General features: G+C 36.9%; 1 protein-coding gene across 1 annotated transcript in view; it reads right to left on the reverse strand.

Annotated features, from left to right (window-relative positions):
- The window catches only part of LOC120327835 (transcription initiation factor TFIID subunit 9-like), a 120471-nt gene extending 106389 nt beyond the window's left edge, over window positions 1–14082 (reverse strand). The window contains exon 1 of the mRNA XM_039394195.2: window positions 14065–14082. The gene's annotated coding sequence lies outside the window, so the exon portion shown is untranslated. The remainder of the gene's footprint in view (window positions 1–14064) is intronic.
- Between the last annotated feature and the right edge of the window lie 7080 nt (window positions 14083–21162).

Genomic DNA, 21162 nt, shown 5'->3' on the forward strand with positions numbered 1-21162 from the left:
ATCAAATTATTACAAATCTAAATTTGCCTCTCACAAAGGTAACATCAAGGCAGTGTGGAAAACAATTAATGAACTTATTGGTAAAAATAAAACAGGTTCTTGTCCTTTGATTGGACTCGATTGCAGTAATACACAAATTGCAAATAAATTTAATGAACACTTTTCCCAAGTGGCACAAACCCTGCTCGACTGTATGCCACAACCAGCTGGCTGTGACAAAAATTACATTTCATATCTTGGAAAGCAAAAATCCTCATCCATGTTTTTAAGGCCAACTACATCATTAGAAATAAAAAATATTATACGCGAAATGAAGCCCAAGTCAAGTTTTGGAATTGATGGTATTCCATTCAAAGTATTGAAACACGTTCCAGAACATATCATTGACATCCTGACATATATATTTAATCTTTCACTATCTAGTGGGTTATTCATTGAAAGCTTCAAGACATCTAAAGTTCTTCCTCTATTTAAAAAGGGTAGTGTTTCAGATCTTGGAAATTATAGACCTATTAGTCTTTTACCATCCTTTTCTAAGATTCTTGAGAAAATAATGTATAGTAGAATGTCAAACTTCTTTGAAACTAACAATGTTTTCCACTCTCATCAATTTGGTTTCCGCAAGCATCACTCCACTGCTATGGCTGCTAATGTTTTGGTACACAAACTGACCAAGGCCTTTGAAAGCAAACAACATGCAATTGGAATATTTCTTGATATTTCAAAAGCTTTCGACACCATTGACCATTCCATCCTTTTAAGTAAGCTCTATCACTATGGAATTAGAGGCGTCCCATTCAATTGGATCAGGAGCTACCTGCAAGACAGGAAACAAATTGTGCAATATGACAACTCATTCTCTACAAATATTTGTGTCATGAAGCACGGAGTTCCACAAGGATCTTTACTTGGCCCATTATTTTTTCTAGCTTACATTAATGACATGTCCAGGTGTCTGAAATCCTCTGAGTCGATCATGTTTGCTGATGACACTGACTTGATTCTTCATGGGAAAAACCTTGAAGATCTACTCACAGTTGCAAACCAAGAACTAACCAACATTCATAGCTGGATGTTGGTTAACAAATTATCTCTTAATGCTAACAAAACTAAATTTGTATTATTCCACCCAAGCAAGCATAAAAGTGTGAGTTGTTCAAAACCACTACTGCTCAATGACAATGAAATTGAAAGAGTGAAAGAAATAAAATTTCTAGGAGTTATCTTTGATGAAAATCTATCATGGAAATCACAAATGTTGCATGTTATTGGTAAAACAAAAAGGAACTTGGCAGTTGCTGCTAAAGTATCCCAGTGCGTTAATCAATCAGCTTTACTAGCAATGTTTCAATCTCTACTACTAAGTCATATCCGATATTGTAGCTCAGTCTGGCTCCATGGTAATAAAACACTTGTCTCGAAATTGCAAAGCATTTGTAATAATTTTTTAAGAATTGTCTTTAGGAAAAGTAAACGTGAAAGCGTAAATCATTTCTATAAATCGCTAAATATACTCAAGGTTGAAGACATAATGAAATTTGAAGTATTATCATTAGTTTATGATTTTCATGACAACTCATTGTCAAACTGCTTTGACGACATTCTAACCAAAACCACCTCCAATCGAAGAAGTAATTCCAATTTATTTATACCGTTTATGAGTAAATCTGTGAGCCAGCATGCCCTATGCTATAATGGACCTAAGCTATGGAACTCTCTCCCCTTGAATTTGAAGTCATTAAAATCCAAAAAATCATTTCAGAAACAAGTTAAGTCGTACTTAGTATCCAAATATTAAAAGTTATTTTCCCATAACCACACTGATATATATACTCTTTCGTATGAAATTAGCTACAACGTTTTGATAGCTCGGACACAAAAAATATTGAACCTTCATGAATGACCATGATAGAAAGTTGGGACACTCTTCACTTGCACATACTTATTTTCATGAAAATATTAAACAGCTACAATATTGCTATTGCTCCTGCAGCTGCTGATTGTTGTTGAGCCGGCAGTTAATCTCTCTCCACCTGTTCTACATCTATTGTTGGTGTGTCGGGTTCTGCAGCATGCACAGCAAATTGTTTTATTTATTTATTTTTCAAATGGCTGTTTACACTCTGACATCTGCATGCGCATGTTCCCTTTTTGCTTAACGTTGGATTTTTGACATTACACATGCATGGTCTTTGTTTCTATATGGGTGGTGTGATACCTTATGAGGGTTGTAGACCGTATAGTTTAGCTCCTGTACCTATTATTGTAATTAGGCGACCAGTGGAGATATATTGGATTCTCCCCTTCATTTTAATTTGTTGTGGTGTTCTATGATTTGTTTTGTGTGTATACAAAATTTTATCCTAGGTTGAGGTTCTGCTGTGAAGTTGATGTGAAGGCCAACATACGAATGGTCAGTGTGGTTTGAGAGTTTCTGCATGGTTTGCGAGGAATTCACCCTGTGTCCCAACCATATTTCAACTCTGGTCTTTGAACTAGCGTTTTATAGATAGATAACTAATAATCAATATCTACTCGAAATAATAATTAATTCTAAACAAAAGTGTAGGGTAGTGCTGTTTCCAAATATGTAACCCTTGAATATCCTACTCGCAGATTTGTTTTCTGTTTTTCAGGTCGTTCTGTGATGATCAATACAATGGCTAGTTTATTGAATATAAATGGTGTCTACAACAACAAAATTCGCAGGCTGATGTCTCATCCACGATAAACTTGAATCTATTACGCCACAATAATTAAATGAAGAAATGATCCTGTGAAATAACAATACTAATTCCTTTATTCCTAATTCCTTTATCCTTGCAGAAGTCAATATCTAAGAATGAAAAAAAAAAACCTTATAACCTTAGCAACCAACATATTCCTATACCCTGTCTTTCTACCTTAATTAATTATAATTACTCATACTTATAAAGTTACTGATAGATTTAAATACTTATTGCAATCTGGACTACAATTTGGCAATAATAGGCTCTAGTTTGGGCAATGAAGTGGTCTAGCCCACCTCTTCATGCACCCAATTCTGGCAACTTTGGTTGGGCATTTTGGCATTTGACTCCATCTATAATCAGCTTGACAATATATTTTTTTATAAAAGTTTATCTTTACTGTTCACTCCCATTTATAAAATTGATCAATTTGGCAGTGGCAATCATGATAAATTTATAAATATGGTGTGGCAAGTAATTTTTATTTATTTATTTTTTATTAACTACCAGTATGTAATTTTTCATGTTCCCTTTACTTAATAACTTCTATATGGTTGTGTGTGTGGGTGCGTGTGAGCGTGTGTGAAATATTTCAATTATTTTAGGTGAGTGAACACGTACCACATGTTCTTGGCAAAACCTTCCATCTTATATACATTCTGTACGTTTTAAACCTTATCTAAGGTTTTGTTCGCTCTCCTGATTTCATAATCAGTTTTTATTTATTTATTTTTAGCATTCATTTTATTGTTTTGCTGATTATGGAGTCGAAATAAACTTATACTTATACTTATACCGTACTGCCGTAACGTACCGATCCAGACGTATGATAAATCGCGCGGGCTCAACCTTTTATTTCAATCCATCCTTCGATTCACCATATTCTACTAGTAACTAGACTATCCGTAACTCCCACTCGTTTCATGAGTGACTGTATGCTGGGTACTGGATACGATCAGACGGTTTCGGTGTCACACGAGTGTCCGGACAACTGAGCATTTAGGGTGGAGATCAAAAACCTCACTTAACTTAAACCTAGATTAAGACTAAAGCGGCATTCTCCAATTCAATTACCTTCTACACGTAAGAACAAATTTTTTAAATTTTCGTATTCAATTCTATATTCTTTATCACTATTTTAAATATATATATTACTTCTAGTTGAACTTGTATCATGAAGAATTTATAGAACATTTGCATGTTAAAATTATTGAATATTGCTGAAGAAAATCAGTAATGAGTTAGAAACCCAGGGAACAACGTTTGTGCGCGTAGGATTATGCATGACAACGTTGGTCCCAAGCCGAAGCAAATTTTCTCCAAATAAAAACGTGTGACAACGATGGGCCACGAGGCGGCACATCGTTGTCAATCTTTTTATTTTCTTTTTATTCACGTTGTTTTTTTTCAAATTTTTTTTTTTTTGCTTTCTTTATTTCGTTTTCATTTTTATTTTTTTTTTAATTTTTTTTTTCTGTTTTTTCTGTTTATGTTTATGTGAAACTATTTTTTTATTTTACTTTCATTTTAAGTATTTTATTTTATTTTTTATTTCAATTTGACGCGGGACAACGATGGGCCACCATACCATGGTACCGGACAATTCACACCGAATTCGGTAGTATTTGTTTATTGATATACTCCAACAATACGTTGTATTACGCCAGGTTTGACCGCCGATGTCTTTGGCGAACTTGGAGCTCAGGTACCGTCGGTACTGTTCTATCTTCGTGTCCATATTCTCATTGTAATTACTTTGTATTTCGTCATTATCTATACGTATCCTGAAACTTCTTGAATGAAATGAAATTGCACTATTGTTTTCAAATGACCTTCGATTAGGCGTACTTTACGCGATAGTTAGCATCAGTGTTTTGCTCAGCGTCCAAACTGTTATTAAAACGTACGGTATATAAAATTATCGAAGTGACGAAAACTCTAGTGTTGTTTCCTTCGGAAGGAGCAACCTTCTGTAAGCCTCGCTCTTCCATTGTATTCCCTCGTATTTCGTCATTACCTATACGTATCCTGAAACTTCTTGAATGAAATGAAATTGCACTATTGTTTTCAAATGACCTTCGGTTAGGCGTACTTTACGCGATAGTTAGCATCAGTGTTTTGCTCAGCGTCCAAACTGTTATTAAAACGTACGGTATATAAAATTATCGAAGTGACGAAAACTCTAGTGTTGTTTCCTTCGGAAGGAGCAACCTTCTGTAAGCCTCGCCTTTCCACCAGTTGGTTGGCATAAAACAGTTGAGCATCCGAAAAAATGAAAAAATTAGCACATCAAGAATGACAAATATTCCCACTTAAGCACAACCAATTGTAAAGAGATTAAACTCTAATCTTATTGTTCCAAAACTCTTTCAATTCTAAGGCCTAAGATAAAATGTTTACGTAATTTAGTAACTGATACCTACTCCACTGGATTAATAAGAATTATATGAGTAGCTACAGATAGGGGTCCAGAATTCTGGAAACAACTGGTCTAGATATTTTTTCGGTGAAGATTATCATTTTGACGCTAAAACAACGGAAACACTCAAAAAATGTTAACATATTTATTACAAATTTGAAATTATGCATTTTGCAGAGGGCCAATGGACATCATTCTGTGTTCGTATACAAAAGGTTGAAGATCAGAATATCGCGAGGAAAAGAATCTCCAAAATTCGTCTGGATAACTCTGAAAACAGCGCCTGATGTTTTGCTTACTCTCCCAGTAATGGGCTTTGCGATTACGAAAAAAACGCAAAAGATCACATAAAGAATATTTCTTAAATTCATCCGACGTCAAGAAACCATTTGAAAAACTTTCCCAAAAATGCGACATCTTCAGCTTTATCAAGCTCACCGCTTTCGTCACCTGCTTGCCTAGATTCTGTAAGAACTATTTTTGGGGAGTCCTGCTGACTTTGCTCACGACAAGATACGTAAATGTGCTCAGCCGTTATTCGACCAAACGTTTTTCCAATTTTATGCAAATGATCAATAGCTTCGGTCACTTGTAACAATATCGACATGATAAAATTGTCCGACAAAGGAAAGGTTCCTTCTGCCAAATGCTGTTGCAGGTTCATTTTGTATATATCAAGTGAACTTATCTTCATGTCTTTGTAAAGTATTTCAGTTTGACTAAATTCTAATGCCACGTTTTTATGACTGTCACATCTTAATCCTATTTCTGGTGTTGTTGACGAAGGATTCAAAAATATTATCATGTTGTGCAGCACTTTTTCTCTATCATGCGGCTTGATGGATACTTGGTTTGTGCTTGATTTTACCATTACGTCGTCTTCATTGTACTCGGTGGCAGCAGTGTTAGAATGCGTATTCTGGGGCATGTTAATCTCACGTTCTAATACTTCTGGTTCTCGATCCTGGTCTCAAATGTTTGAAGGCATCCACCTTATTAAATGTCTGCATTAAGTTGATGCAACTGTGACTGCTTTGAGCTAACAAACGTCTTAAAATACTTTTAACTTCCTCATCGTGATACAAACGACGTATGCGTTTGTCTATTACGTATGGTCGAAATGAAATATGAAATCGACAAGAGTGATGCTATCTGTTTCACGCAAGTTGAATACCGTGAATAACTGTTTGTATCAATAAGTTACGTATTATTTGTTTTTAAACATGAGTAAATACGTTGGCGTATTCGAAACTGTTCTCTCGGTGACGCGCAATCATTGGCGTGTTTGGGAGGAATACGAAGGCTTGGCGTCCTAGTCATAAATTAATGTTGCTTGATATAATATTTGTGTGGGCGGAGATGCAATATCTTAGAATATAAATGAACCTCTAATCAGTACAGTACTCGATGAATATCGGTGTACAATGTACTTTATATGCAACCAGTACACATCGCGATTTCTGGTTTTGGTTTACGGCTTACCATCATTAGGCTATATTATTACTATTACTCAGTAGCGGCGCGTGGTCATTTTGACAACCGGGGCAAGCTACTGCGGGACCAAGTCACCCCCATCTACGGGGACAGGATGAGCGCTGTAAGTTCTCCCATCATTTTATGAGTATAAAAACCATTCCATCGGTAACAACCAATCGGCAAAAGCGACAATTTTTAACGATAAGAAAGTGTCTTTAAAACCGGTCCAAGTCAAGGGATTAATAAATATATACATAGTTTATTTTGAAACCCCTTTCAAAAGGAAAGGCAATATTTACCCAGATAAATACAATGACATATTAACAGAAACTTCGGGAAAGCAGACAAAACCTAAAATAAGGTTTAAAACGTTACTATGAAGAAAGGAAAGTTAATGCAAAGATAAGGACATGCGTCGCTCACTCATAGATATATATGCTGCTAGAATTCTACTGCTTGAACATATATGCAACACGCCGCGGTTTCTTGGAAGCAAAATGCTCAATAACGCGCTGATTAAAGTCATGCATCCCGGAAATAACGTCTCTGTGAATGGATAAAACAGCCAAGAAATTTAATCTATCTTGCTTCATTGTGTTTCTGAGATACGTTTTAATACGCTTCAGCGTGCTGAATGTTCGCTCTGCGTCGGCGGAAGAAATAGGCGTCGTCAAAATGATGTCCAGAAATTTTGCAGACGCCGCAAAGGTAGTTACTAGAGTGTTATCTATGAGGAACCCATAGAGCGCGCAAGTTGATGTGATGTTCAAAAAAGTTTGATTGGTGTATATACATCGCAATTCATTTTCCAATTTACCCACGTTTATCATGGGGTAAAATTTGGAGACAGTAGCCAACAAATGGATGGGAAATTGACGTCCAAATTTTGAAAAATTTTTGGGGTTCATCAAAGAGAACGCGGCAAGGTGTTCAGTGCGCAGACGATCGCCTATTTAATTCACCAGAATGTCACAGCATTCCTTTGCAGACAAAATCAAACGCTGCGTTGTTTGCCCGCGGCGTAAAGAAGCACTCCATGTGTCGTCGTATTTTATTGTTTCCCGGATACGAGATACAGCATCGCAGAAGTCTGAAATACACGACTGCACAGACGCTCCATCCATTAGCCTTGACTGCAATGCGCCGTATAATACATCCACGTGATAGAATATTGTGGAGAGAAAAGCGAGAAAAAATGAAAACTCACCATCTTCTAGCAGACGCTTTAGACCTGCCGCCTCCCTCACAGAGCGTTCGTCCCAAACCGGAGAGCTCCGAATGCCATTGAAACACTCAATGAGCTCAGACCTAATTTCGGACACGCCCTGCACCACGCGTGATTGGAAGTTCCAACGTGTTGGTGCACAAGCTGGGAGACGGCGGCTACATATCTGGCGAAGGAGGTCAGAACGCTTCGGCGAAACGGAAAAAAATATACGGACGAGAGGGGTATCAAGACACATGATTTTAATAACGAGGTTAAATTGGTGTGCATAACAATGTAAAAAATGCGCATGAGGAAAATTTTCTTTTATATAAATTTGAACACCATGTTTCGACCCACTCATGACTGCCGCGCCGTCATAAGTTTGAGCTATCAATTTTGACTTCGCGTTGTAAGGCTGTAACACTTCTTTCAGTACAGCCGATATCCCGCAAGCCGTGCGATCAACGATTGGTACAAAGCTGTGAAATCTCTCGGTAGGTTTACCATCTTTCACAAACCGAAAAATCACAGCCAGTTGGGAAACGCACGTGATGTCAGTTTCTCGTCAGACTGAATCGAAAGGAACTGGCAATTCTCAATTTCCAGAGCCAAATGTTGTAAATAAATTTTATACATTGAGTCGAGCAAATCATTTTGGATATCCTTAGATGTCCCTTTCGAAACAGTTGCGGCATCAAGATGATCTCTCAATATTGTATCTAGGGATGCGGTGTATTCCACCATATCCAAAAATACCCCTCTATTAGAAGAGCCAGCCCAGCCCGATCATCGTGCCCACGGAGGGACAGCTCGTGACAACCAATGAACTTCAAAACATCTATCAATCGACCGAGAACATGGCGGTTTTTCTCGACGTTTTGGTTGTGCCGACGAATAGAAACCGCGCGTCCTTCATCCAACTGTGCTGCAATATTAACATTTCCGAATGTTCGGTATTTTACTGCATTGTCCAGATGCTCCATAGAAGATTGATGATCCCTGGCACGCTCGGAAAGATGTTTAAGATCTCTAAAACCAAATTTACACCAACGTGAGTCACGGGCGGTAGCAAAAAGTAGGCAATAAAAACAAAAAAGTGCATTTTTGTCCTCGCTGTAACACAACCATTCGTGTTTTTTATACCAAGTTTCTGCGCAGAATGTACGCCGACGCTCTCCTCCGTCATGGGATTGTTCCAGTGAACAATTTTTTGGTTGATAAGGCCCAAGACGTTGTACCTCTAATTTTTGTTCCAGCGGCAGCTGCGAAAACGGAGTGCGAAGTAGTGCATCAACCTTATTCATTATGAGGTCTAAGGCTAAAAAATGCGAAGCCGGAAAGAAGTGAGGAGCTCAAAAGGAATGTGGAAAATCGAAAGCAAATGGACTAAACGTCTCTAACTGATTCAAATAGCGAAACAAGCGACAAAAACGAAGGCGAGGAAACTATCAACTCTTCAAGCAACCAACGAACGAGAAGGAATGCGTGAATATGTCAACACGTTGTTGTAAGAAACGTCGGCATTGTGTCGTCTTAATTTCGGGGCTAGCCCCGATCGGCCCCGATGATTTAGTAAAAGAAACAGAAAACAAACGAGACAAACGCGGCGAGTGGAAGATAAAAGAGAGAATACGATATACAATGAGCAACCGGGGCAAAATCGGCGTCGCCCCGTCGACGTTCGGCGAAGGCTTTGCGAGCGAAAAATGAACCATGTCGGGAGAATATGGCTAGTGTAGACAGTCTGTGCAACCGATATTGAGGTATTTTTCGAATATTTTTTATTATACCGAAAAAACAACCGGGGCATTGCCCCGGTTGGCCCTATTGACGCGCCGCCACTGCTATTACTCTTAATAACACTCTTAATAACGTCATTTGTTTGATGAACTTCCTTGAATCGTTTTACCTATTTCAAATCATCGATGAATAAATATTATATGACTTATGGCACGTTCGATGATATTGTCGCTTAGTAGGCTCTTTTAAATCATTTTTAAAGATTCCAATTATTTGGCATTTTTAAGTGTCTATTTCCATTTCCAAAAGTGAAATATCCAAGGCTTATTTAAAAAATAAATGCCACTAAAATCTGCCCTCACTTATGAGTTTGATCAGTGTTCGACCAAATAATGTCATGATATGATTCCAAACTATATATACTTCGGAAATAGTAAATGAAATTAGTCTTAAATAGATACAGACGCCTGGTGACAATTGATCCACACAAAAGCGTCTACGAAATTGACCTGCATTTTATGCCAGACTCTGTTGTTCTCATTACTTTTGTCGCATACAATTTATGATTAACAACCCGAGTGTAAACAAAGAATTTCTACATATGTTGTTTATTGTTTACCTTCTTAGAACCTTCCAACGTTGGGTTTTGGCAAGTTCATGTCTAGAAGAAATTTTTACTTGTTTCGTACAATCTACTGTAAAACACACAAAAATGCGATTTATACCCTATTCCTATCCCTTCACATCAGAACCTGGGACATGAACGTGCCATAAACTGCCTATTGTACATATCATCGTGGTGCCGTACCTCTTTGTCCTGTGTATTGTACAAGAGTTTTGTTTGTATATTTCATGTCTGTTGTCCTACTATAACGCAGCAGTTCTAAACTGCAGTTATACATGTTGAGGTGCATGTCGCACATCTGTGTCTTAGGCCATGCAGTAAGGTCTTGAACAAGTATCCCGTCTCTTTTATATCGTTTAACCGTAGTAATATATATTTACGGTTTAACTATTATGAAGATACTGTTACATTTTTCAGGCAAATAAACATACATACATGTTTTTGTTTTTCGTGTTACCAGTACCAAAGTAATGCCTATAGAATTGACCCAAGAATAGACTCGCTGTCAACTCTGGCCATTTTATACAAGGAAATGACCTTTGTTCTGAGTAATCCTGATGATCCTGATGATCAACCAGCGTCTCAGTGAGTCATTGTGCAATACCAATTAACAATTATCAGTTTATATATACATCAGGTGTCAACTAACAATATTTCAACAAAAGAGCAATTTTAAATGTGTCGATGGTAAAATGACTAGTATGCTAGGTAACTGATAAAAGAGTGTATTGAAAGTCGTATGAAATATTGAAGAATCAGTATTTTATACATGGACGTGAAAAAAGATATTCCACACCATATCTCCTCGTTCATATATATAATAGACGTTGGTCATAGTCAAGCAATGATTAGATTCGCCCGAACTCAGTCTTGGAATGTCGTGATAATAAGCAAACTCATTTTTGAGACTTGTGGGTATAGACAGGGCTATATGTTCGATATAGTTTCTGAAATGAGCGTACCCAGTGAGTTCGACACAAAATATAAACTGTTATAGGAATTTTGAAACCCATCACTGTCTCCAGCCCATCTTGTGTGAAGAAATAAAGCTCCGCGAAGAGACAATTTTAACACTAGATTTTATCTGTGGTCCCCGGAACATAAAACAACATTTTTTGCAACTTAGTCAGAACAAGGATGAGGGCACTTGTGCAATCTTGATGTGAAGATATTTCGTTTCAATCACATGGTTATATATATATATATTCATAATTCGATACTGGCATAGTTGGGGAAAACTAGCTATTGATATACTTCGCCCGGACGAGAAAACATGATCTAATAAACTATTAAGCCGTTTTATTGCATTTACAGGATGAATGTCTTGGTGTCAAACAGGAGAGCAATGCTCAAATATATTATGGGCACGTCGGCCAATACGATATAGCAACTGAAGCGAACGCGGAACCGATACACGGTGAGCAATTGTTAATTTTGATGACGTCAAGCACACAAAAAACGATCCCATAGCGGCCTCATAAATGTTTGGATAAAAATAAAGGTAATAGCCTTTGAGAAATTCGAGAGAAAAAAGCGATTATTCCACAATAAAAACATGGAAGAGAGGAAGAAAACCAACAACAACCTAATAACAAAACGATCCATGTGTTTCCAAAAAGACTAAATATTTTAACGCAGTTGGATAGTCGTTGTTGGGCTATTCAAGCTCACGTATTTGGAAGGATTGCCTGGCCAGATAATTTTACACCTGAAGTACCTGCTGACAGACTCCATTATGCTGCGGGGCAAAACAAGAACAATCCATTTAACAACATCTCGTCTGCGCCATTCCGGACAAAATAATGACACAAATGCAGATGAAGTCTTTGACCCACAGCGATCGAAATTGAATCGTAGATCAGACTATAATTTATTAAATGGAGTTGTCTTTACAGTTTTGCGTGCGCTTTATTAAGCACGGAGAGAAGATGCGCCACACAAGATGAGCAAGAGCCTTGTTAGTCATCAATTAAACCACGCTCATTAAATTATTAAATTAACTTTTCCCAATTCCCACCGAATTGCGCCAATTGGCGCAAGGAGTCTTGTAGGCAGGGGCGTGCAAAACTTTTCTTCTGCTATTTGTTAGTTTTTGGTTGTGTTTTGAAAATTTCAGAACGAATCAAAGAACTCAATGATTAGGTGACAGCACATTTGCACCCACGTACATTTGTACCTGCATACTTTTGCACCCAGGGACATTTCCACCCATAGATTTTACCACCCGCATATAGATTAGACCCGCAGACATTTACACCCATGCACTTCTGTACCCAATAGGCTCCACTTTCATCCGCGGACATTTGCACCCACGAACATTTGCACCCTTGTACATTTGCACCCTCAGACATTTGCACATTGAACATTTTTATCCACAGGCACTTGCACCCATGGACATTTGCACCTACAGACATTTGCACCCATGGACATTTGCACCCACAGACATTTGCACCCATGGACATTTGCACCCTTGTACGGACATTTGCACTCTGGAAATTTTTAAACATAGACATTTGCGCCCATGTACGTTCGAGTTTGCAGTGAGTTTGTTTTCATTACAAAATATAAGATTAGGATGTTCCTATTCCGGCACAAATGACAATAGAATCCTATTCACTTCAAAACCGGGTACCAATGGGTGTGAATGTTTACGGGTGCAAAATTCAATGGGTACAAGTCTCGAATGCGAATATCCGTGGGTGCAAAACATGAGTGCAAATGTACTGAGCGCAAAGGTCCGTAAGTTTAAATGTATTTCGGTTCAAATGTACGTGGGTGAAAATGTACGTGGACTAAACACAAGACTAAACACATAATGTCAGCTTTCAAATAAATAAAAATACATCGAGAAAAACATGTGTAATAACGCCAGTTCTGATACCCCCTAAAACGTGCTTCCCGGGCGGCTGTCCCTTTCGCCCCCTCTAGGCACGCCACTGCTTGATACGCCGGAACCTATCGTTTGCTGCCTTTCAGCAGCACTTTCTCAGTTTACTGTTCAAAATTCGGGGTTAAGTGTTCCATGTGTTTAGTATGCAACAAAGACATGATGCAGATTAAATCGTGTAAAAGAAACAGTAAAGCTAAATTGTTACAATTGGTACAGATACACTGCACTTCCAATATGAAGCAGTGAGTATGCTCAATAAGGGAGCAACATATCTATATATATTGATAGTAACAGGTAGGTATTGATGCGCACGGAGAAGACGTACCAGTGAAAACTATAAACATTCACAAAATTATTCCTTTCCTTGATGATTCAATAATACTCACTCCGTGTCGTAGTTCCCTGTAAATAAACGCGTGCTTCGAATATACCGTACACAAAAATTACTGTTAACAATTTTGTTTTATTGGACACGAAATGTACATATGGATCGTTTTGTTATTATGTTGTCGGTATTTTTCTTCCTATTGTTACAAAAGAATTTTCTCTTTAACTAATAGACCAATTGCTTTGAAGTTTTCGGTGGTTAAAAAATGCATTTTTCGTTAGAAGCCTATTACTTTTCTTTATTTTTAAATTTTTGCGGGCAATATATATTTATTTCTTTTTGAAGAAATCAGTGTTGTCGGAAACATTTCCAAACCCGACTGCAAGGCATTGAAAAGTCCTATACGATGTTTGATTCCGGATTCAAATAAATTTTGACTCTGTCTTTTGCTTATCACACCTGATTCTGAATAGCAAATATTCGATTACAAAGCTATTCAATTGAGTACTAGTGTAGCAAGTGACTGTAGCGAATCGTCAGTATATGTATACATTTTCCCAGTTCGACATATCTTTTATATGGTCTGGTATCAATCTTTTTCTCAATGTTCACTTCAATTAAGGCCATTTTAATTTTATTTATCAACTCACAATCTTAATACAACCAAACACTTAATTGAATCACTGGAATCACCAGGCTTAAAGCACCGGGCATCGTAATGTAATAAAAACTATAATATGGTCCATCGAATTGATATATTAGAAAAACCCTGAAAAGATACTTTAAACACTCCTAATAATATCACGAAAAGACTCTATTCTGTCGCTCTGGAGAGGATTATTTGCTCCATATATTCTCATGGCTGCCATAATTAGATAGCGAGATACTTTGCACACTTGAAGTGATATCTTCATCAATTCGAATAAATATGTGAAATCCTTGCCAAGTACGGTAAAGCGAGCAAGATCCGACTGCATTTATCCTTTATTTGAATCGATAACTAAAATCGACTTCTCATCGCTCCTGACTAAATGACGTAATAAGTCCAGTCTGCAAGTTTGCACATTTAGAGTGAAATTAACCATGACAGTACCCCAAGTTCCAGATATGTTTTCAGCGAATTATTGGAATACAATACGATAGCGAAAATTTTTTCCTGTTTATCCTCAAAATCTTGTCAAAAGATAACCGGGTCTAAAAAAAGAAATCATGATATATATTTGTAGCCCCAACTTAGCAAAAACAACTACAAGATAGATAGCGGTGCCTAGAAACTGTCGACAAGAACCAGAATCACAAAAAGTTTCACACTTTTTGCTCCTAAAGAAAATAAAGTCCAAACTATTTGTGCGACAGCAAAATGTGACTCAAATATTACCGTCGCCCAAGTACAGCGAAAATAACCCCGTGTTGTCGATCAAATCGATAAAATAGGAATACATATATATAAATTGCATATTTGCTATTTTACAACCGACCGTTATGAATATTTTCAATGGGTGCATTGGTTTCAACACAATTTGGTAATTTAGAATACTGAGTCACCACGTGCTATTTTTGTCAGGTTTTGGCGTGCTCGTTTCAAACTAATTTCATAAGAGGAGAAGGCTGAAGTATTAATCGCAGTGCATGTTATGGATTCTCTCAAGATCGCAATAATATATGTAGAGTTCGACTGGTTTCTATTATAGTAGCACAAGATACTATTTACCTCTGGAAATAGGAAATCTGATAAAAATGATTAACGTATCGCAAACCATGTCGAGCCAATCAGTACATTTGTGATCATGACCATTCCAATATATTGTATTCGAAATTCAAGTAATGTGAAAATTGTGGTAAAGTGTACGAATTATACCAAGAAAGGCTAAAACATCATCAATTTACAACTTTACTCGAAGAATATAAATCAGTACATAGACATATTTTTTTTATTCAGTTTTTAATCTTGGGGATAATACAGGGCTTGGCATTCAGTTCCCGAGATAAATATAGCGAAGAGTTTATGTTACGTCTGCTACTCGTGAATGATGATTAGGGTGCTCGCCGCACATGAAGTTTGTGCATTCCTTCTATATGCAATCAGAGCAAAGAGTGTGTGTTTGTATAAGCAAATTTACTGAAAGCAAAGTTACGCGCATCACTCAAAAATATAGAACAATAATCTCTGGGCAAAGTTACAAAAGACAAATGAAGTTGAGCGAACTACTGATACGTTTTTGCAATTTTTAGCAAGGTTTCTAGTGCTTTTTGACGGTTTTTTATTGTTTTCACACGTTTTAACAAGATAATCACGGCGTAGAAAAAGGGAATTGGAATAGGTTAGGACTGCAACACGAAATAAAAACTTCATCACAAAACTTAGATTTTGAAATGTTTGTTCGTCGAATTCAAAATCTACCGCGATTGTAAAATTCGAATTATTCGTTTGCTGAATATGAAAATATTTATAAAACTTCGAATTTTAAAACTTTGTTTACCGAATATGAGATATAATCTTCACAGCTGTTTGCAAGTTCACGAAATGTTTCGTTTCTGCACTTGTTTCAGTCCTATACATCGTTCAAAAGAATATGACACAAAATAAGTAATGGTTTGCCTTAAGTGGTGGGAGTGACGGTGTCGTAGCAATTGTGTTCATTAGGCAGTGGGTAAAAACTTTATAATCGAGTACGCTGTGAACAATCAAATGGAGATGAACAAGAGAGTTATGCTCAAATTTATGAGCACATAGCGCAACATAGTGACGAAATTGTGATGGCGTCATATCACACGAAGAAACGAATCCCATACAGCACACCGGGATACTTGAAATAAATAAAAGTAATAGCGTTCTAGCGAAAAGTTTAGTTTCAAATCGATTAGTCCAGTAATCAAAGAGTTTTTTTTCTGTTACAAAGAACAAGTACAACAACAACATAATAACGAAACGATCGTTATGTCCACTAACGTGTCCAATAATGCAGAATGCAGCCAGCCTTGCACAATGGATACGACGGCAAAATAAATGACATGAAAGAGGAAACACTTAAAAGTTTGATATCAACCCTAGCGGTCTAGATTCACGTTGGATGGATCGTTTACAACGTAACGATTTGTATATGTGACGAATGAAAATGTAGTTATGATAAGTCTCCGCGATCATTTTCTCACGGTGTTTCGTATTTCCACTCAGAACGAGGCTTCACGGAAACTGTAACTCTTACGTAAAAATCTGAAACTTGCGGCTTTGGTAGGAATATACTGCTAGACCAAGCAGGTTTCGAACCTAAAATACTTAATTCACAACAGCCGTGTATAGAGGCAGGGTGTGTGGTAACTACATATGCGTGTTATTTGGGTTTTTAAAAAACTTCGAAGTCTTCTCAAGATCCACTGCATATTTTAATCTGTCTCCTGTTCATTTTAATCGGTTCATATATCACTCGATTCCTCACTTTTACGCTTTAAATGGACATTCGAAATGTCTATCTTTTTTATCTCCACGTTTTAGCAACGGATAAAATTACTTATCTAGAATTTTAAAAAAAGTCGGTGATTGGACAACTATTTTCATTTATAAGTTTACCGTAATACTTCCCACTGAAGTTAAACTTTAATTACTTATTGTAATTGAGATGTTTTTAACAACTGATTCATTTCAGCATTTTAACCCATTTTGCTTGAATGTGTGATAATTATGATAAAAATACATTCGGTTATTATCGATTGTTTGAGCAAAAATTTATTTCATCTTAAAAGTATTCTAAGATATTAGGAGGAAGTAAAAATCTATCACGAAGGGTTAATTCATACTTTAAAAAGGATACCTAAGTTCATAATATGCACCATTTCTTACGGCGATGAACGAGATCCGTCAAAGAATTTAGGCTAGAGCGAAATGTTAACAGGAAAACATGTTTCTCACTTTGGAAGGACCGTTTGCAAACGCGATGACCACTACACTACGGAAAGACATCAGGGTCGGTTTCAAGCCGATTCCACGAACCACGGGTGTATACGTTTCCCAATGTAGAAGTCTCCCAAGAGTATTGTTCATTTTAATATGACCCACCAGCGTATGCGTTTCTGTAGTGTAGTGGTCATCACGTTCGCTTCGCATGAATACGAAGTCGCAAAAGGGATCAGAGTGCGCAACGCTTTTTTTAACCAAGGAAGAATAATCCTTATTGAAGAAAATCCAAAAACTCATTTTCCGATTTAAAAATTTTCTTTTTACATCGATTCCGTTCAAAAACGGCGAAGAAATGCAGCAATGTATTGTTGAAGCAAGATTTTGGCCAGTGGAACATGTTATCTAATAAGCCCCAACGGCATTTAGTATCATCGCATCCCCAGTTGCAACAAAAATCAAGGAGTTTTACTACTTGAACGATCCAAAGTCAATGTAGCCTACATCATAATTGCGTGTTTAGCCTTTTCTTGTTCAGTATCATTTTCACGCTTGTATTATTACTTTTTCTACGCGCCGCGAAAGAGATTCCGTAATGAATGCCGCAAAAAAATTTTGCGACGCCCGCAAAATTAAAACGACGCCCACTTTGAAAACTACTGCTGTAACGTATGAATATAGCCGTAAATACTATTGGTAATAGTCCGTTCATGTTCATAATTGTCTGAATCTAGAAATATATTTCCTATTGCTATATCGTTGATTGCAGGTCTTAATATGTTAGATAGGACTCAGTTTTCTTCAACCTTTTTTTATCGTGGTATACCTTTTACAATTTTTCAAGAACTTTGTATACCTTACAAATACCAATGTTTATTTAAGGCTTAAATAAACATTAAATTTTAATCACATACTGTACTGCAATATCATCATGCAATCTAATAGACTAGTGTCCGCAAGTTATAAATTTGCCTGACGGCCTTTGCGTCAGCGGGAATAATGTTCCAACGTAAATCAAACGAAGTGCATGGCAGCCGAAATCACCAATCCAGACACGTGACCGCATTATCTATATAATTTGTGATGTAACAATATGCTCACGTCGGTTCTTTGCGTAAATGACATTTTGTATTTCATGTGTGCCGCGTTTGCATTGTTGTCTCCGCTTGAATATTTTATAAGGTGCTCCCGAAGTATGCGAACCAAGATGGCGGACATCGGAACGTAACATGGGTAACAGGTTAGGGCTAGGCGATAATTTTTTTCCAATTTTCCTCATTTTAGTCCTATTATCAGTTCGAAGACTAGCCAAGAGCCTCCCGTAGTATTTATACCTAAATTATGGCCTAACCCTAACCTAGTACACATATTACATTCCGATGTCCGCCATCTTGGTTCGCATACTTCGGGAGCCCCTTTTATAATTCATTATATCAGAGTTTCGAATCCCCGACTTAGACTGTACACCCCTCGTATACCCTTTATCAGTTGTCTACTACACAACTTATACCCGGTTAAAGAGCACTGTGTTAGGTTATTATGTGTATATTATGTGTATCTATATAAATGATGAAATAGAATAAATACACGGGTTTGTCTATATTTCTTATGTTTTATTATTACGGGTATCACGTTATTGATAACATAGTCCTGATTATTCTGTGTAGAATTTACTTGTTTAATCTTATGGGCAAAACTCGTTTTGCCACAAAATAGTATCATACTATAAAAAAGTATCCGATTAAACGCAGAAATATATCTGTAAATTATCATGGTCTATAACAGTGGTTCCCAAACTTTTTAGTCGCAGTAATATATACGGTAATATATACAACTTCATCGCCCCCCAGTTTACAAAAACATTTGAGGTCAGAAATGAATATACTACAGAACAAATAAACAAGGTAAATCATAGTGTTTTCAATGAGATAGATTAGCTTAGTGGTCTTCCAGAGAGTATTTTTGTCAAATTAAGAGAGATTTTCAAAAAGATACATCTTTATAAAATTCACGCATTGATGCATCTCTCAAATATAACATATGGATTTTATGTCCTCATTTCATTGCCTTTCAAGGAGCTCCATTTAAATTAAATATTTTCTGCGGTATTGAACCCCTGCCCAGTGCACTTAGCATCAACTTTTTTGCGTGCTCCGATTCGTCTAATTATATTTAAATTGTTGGCTCGTTAAACGATTAACTGTTCACCAAATTATTAGGTTATAATATAATTTACTCTAAACATGTCTCACGATCAATTCTGTTACGTAAAAGATATGATCTACTCTTAGATTGAATAATTAATTCAAACCCGCCGTTTTGTCCCTATAATTCAGTGAAGCGTCGCGAGCCGGATTATTTTACTTCGCGGGTCGGATTATGCCCACGGGCCGTTGGTTGCCAAACCCTGGGCTACGCGAACTACCTTACGGGGGAGTAGTAGACATGTGATTATCGCCCTCACAATTCAAATCTGCAAACTCTCACAGTGTTTGTGGACGATATCGCCCACTTTGGGAATCACTGGTTTATACCACCTGGTAATAAACAGTTAATAACCATGCCATTCATGTTCCAATCCAAAATCGCAATAAATTTTCAATACTGGTAATATTGGAGTGAGTCTAATCAAGTGCATTAATAAAACCGTGAATCTTACTTCCTTCGGTACCGGTTAACCATGTAATTCGTGTCCCAAACTGAAATTTTCAATAAGGATAATATATAAATTAGGCCAATTGCACCAATGTAGCCGTAAATCCTCTACACCCGACTTATACTTCCCTTGGTAGTCCTAGTAACCAATAACCGTACGTTTCATGTTGATATGTGTTCGAAGCTGGCAATCCTCGGTACTCCCAGTAACCATACAATTCATATTGATAAGTGTTCGAAGCTGGCAATCCATGGTAGTCCGAGTAACCATACGATTATTATTAATAAGTGTTCGAAGCTGGCAATCCTTGGTAGTCCAAGTAACCATACGATTCATATTGATAAGTGTTCGAATCTGGCAATTCTTGTTGGTCCAAGTAATCATACGGTTCATATTGATAGGTGTTCGAAGCTGGCAATCCTTGGTAGTCCAAGTAACCATACGATTCATATTGAAAAGTGTTCGAATCTGGCAATTCTTGTTAGTCCAAGTAATCATAAGGTTCATATTGATAGGTGTTCGAAGCTGGCAATCCTTGGTAGTCCAAGTAACCATACGATTCATATTGAAAAGTGTTCGAATCTTGCAATTCTTGTTAGTCCAAGTAATCATAAGGTTCATCGAAGCTGGCAATATTCCTAATGCGCTGATATTAAGTGCGAATATTCATATATTATATTCATGCGTGTATGTATCTATGTCTGACGCTTTATTATTGCAAATATTACAACTCTAAAATCGTTTATTATGACGTTATTCATGAGGTACCTAAGCTAACATGTCTTTATCATTCTGCATACCATATACCATTTTTTTTATTATTTTTCAAACCCGTTTTTACCAGAGGGTATTAATGTAGTTGTTAAGCCCCCCTCTCCCAAAATTTGTGTCCTTAAATTAAATTTCCTATAATATACGATAGCCGCAAATACCTTATAACCGGTATAGACCTTCATTAGTAGTGTTCCCAGACCCCTATGCCTTCATGTCCTTACGTTTTCAAATTTAGGAATGTATTCCCTATTTATTTATAGTTTATTTCGAGTATTAATATGTTCTTATAATGAATGTATAATGTCTACAATCCCTGTGGCTAATTTAACTTATTGAAAATTATTTGATGAAATCTATATTTTTAGTTGTTGGAAAAAAAAAACAAGAGAGAACCTTAATATTAGGTGAATATAACGCACAATGCCT

This window comes from Styela clava, chromosome 7 (genome assembly GCF_964204865.1).
Source record: "Styela clava chromosome 7, kaStyClav1.hap1.2, whole genome shotgun sequence".
In the NCBI taxonomy this organism is placed as follows: domain Eukaryota; kingdom Metazoa; phylum Chordata; class Ascidiacea; order Stolidobranchia; family Styelidae; genus Styela; species Styela clava.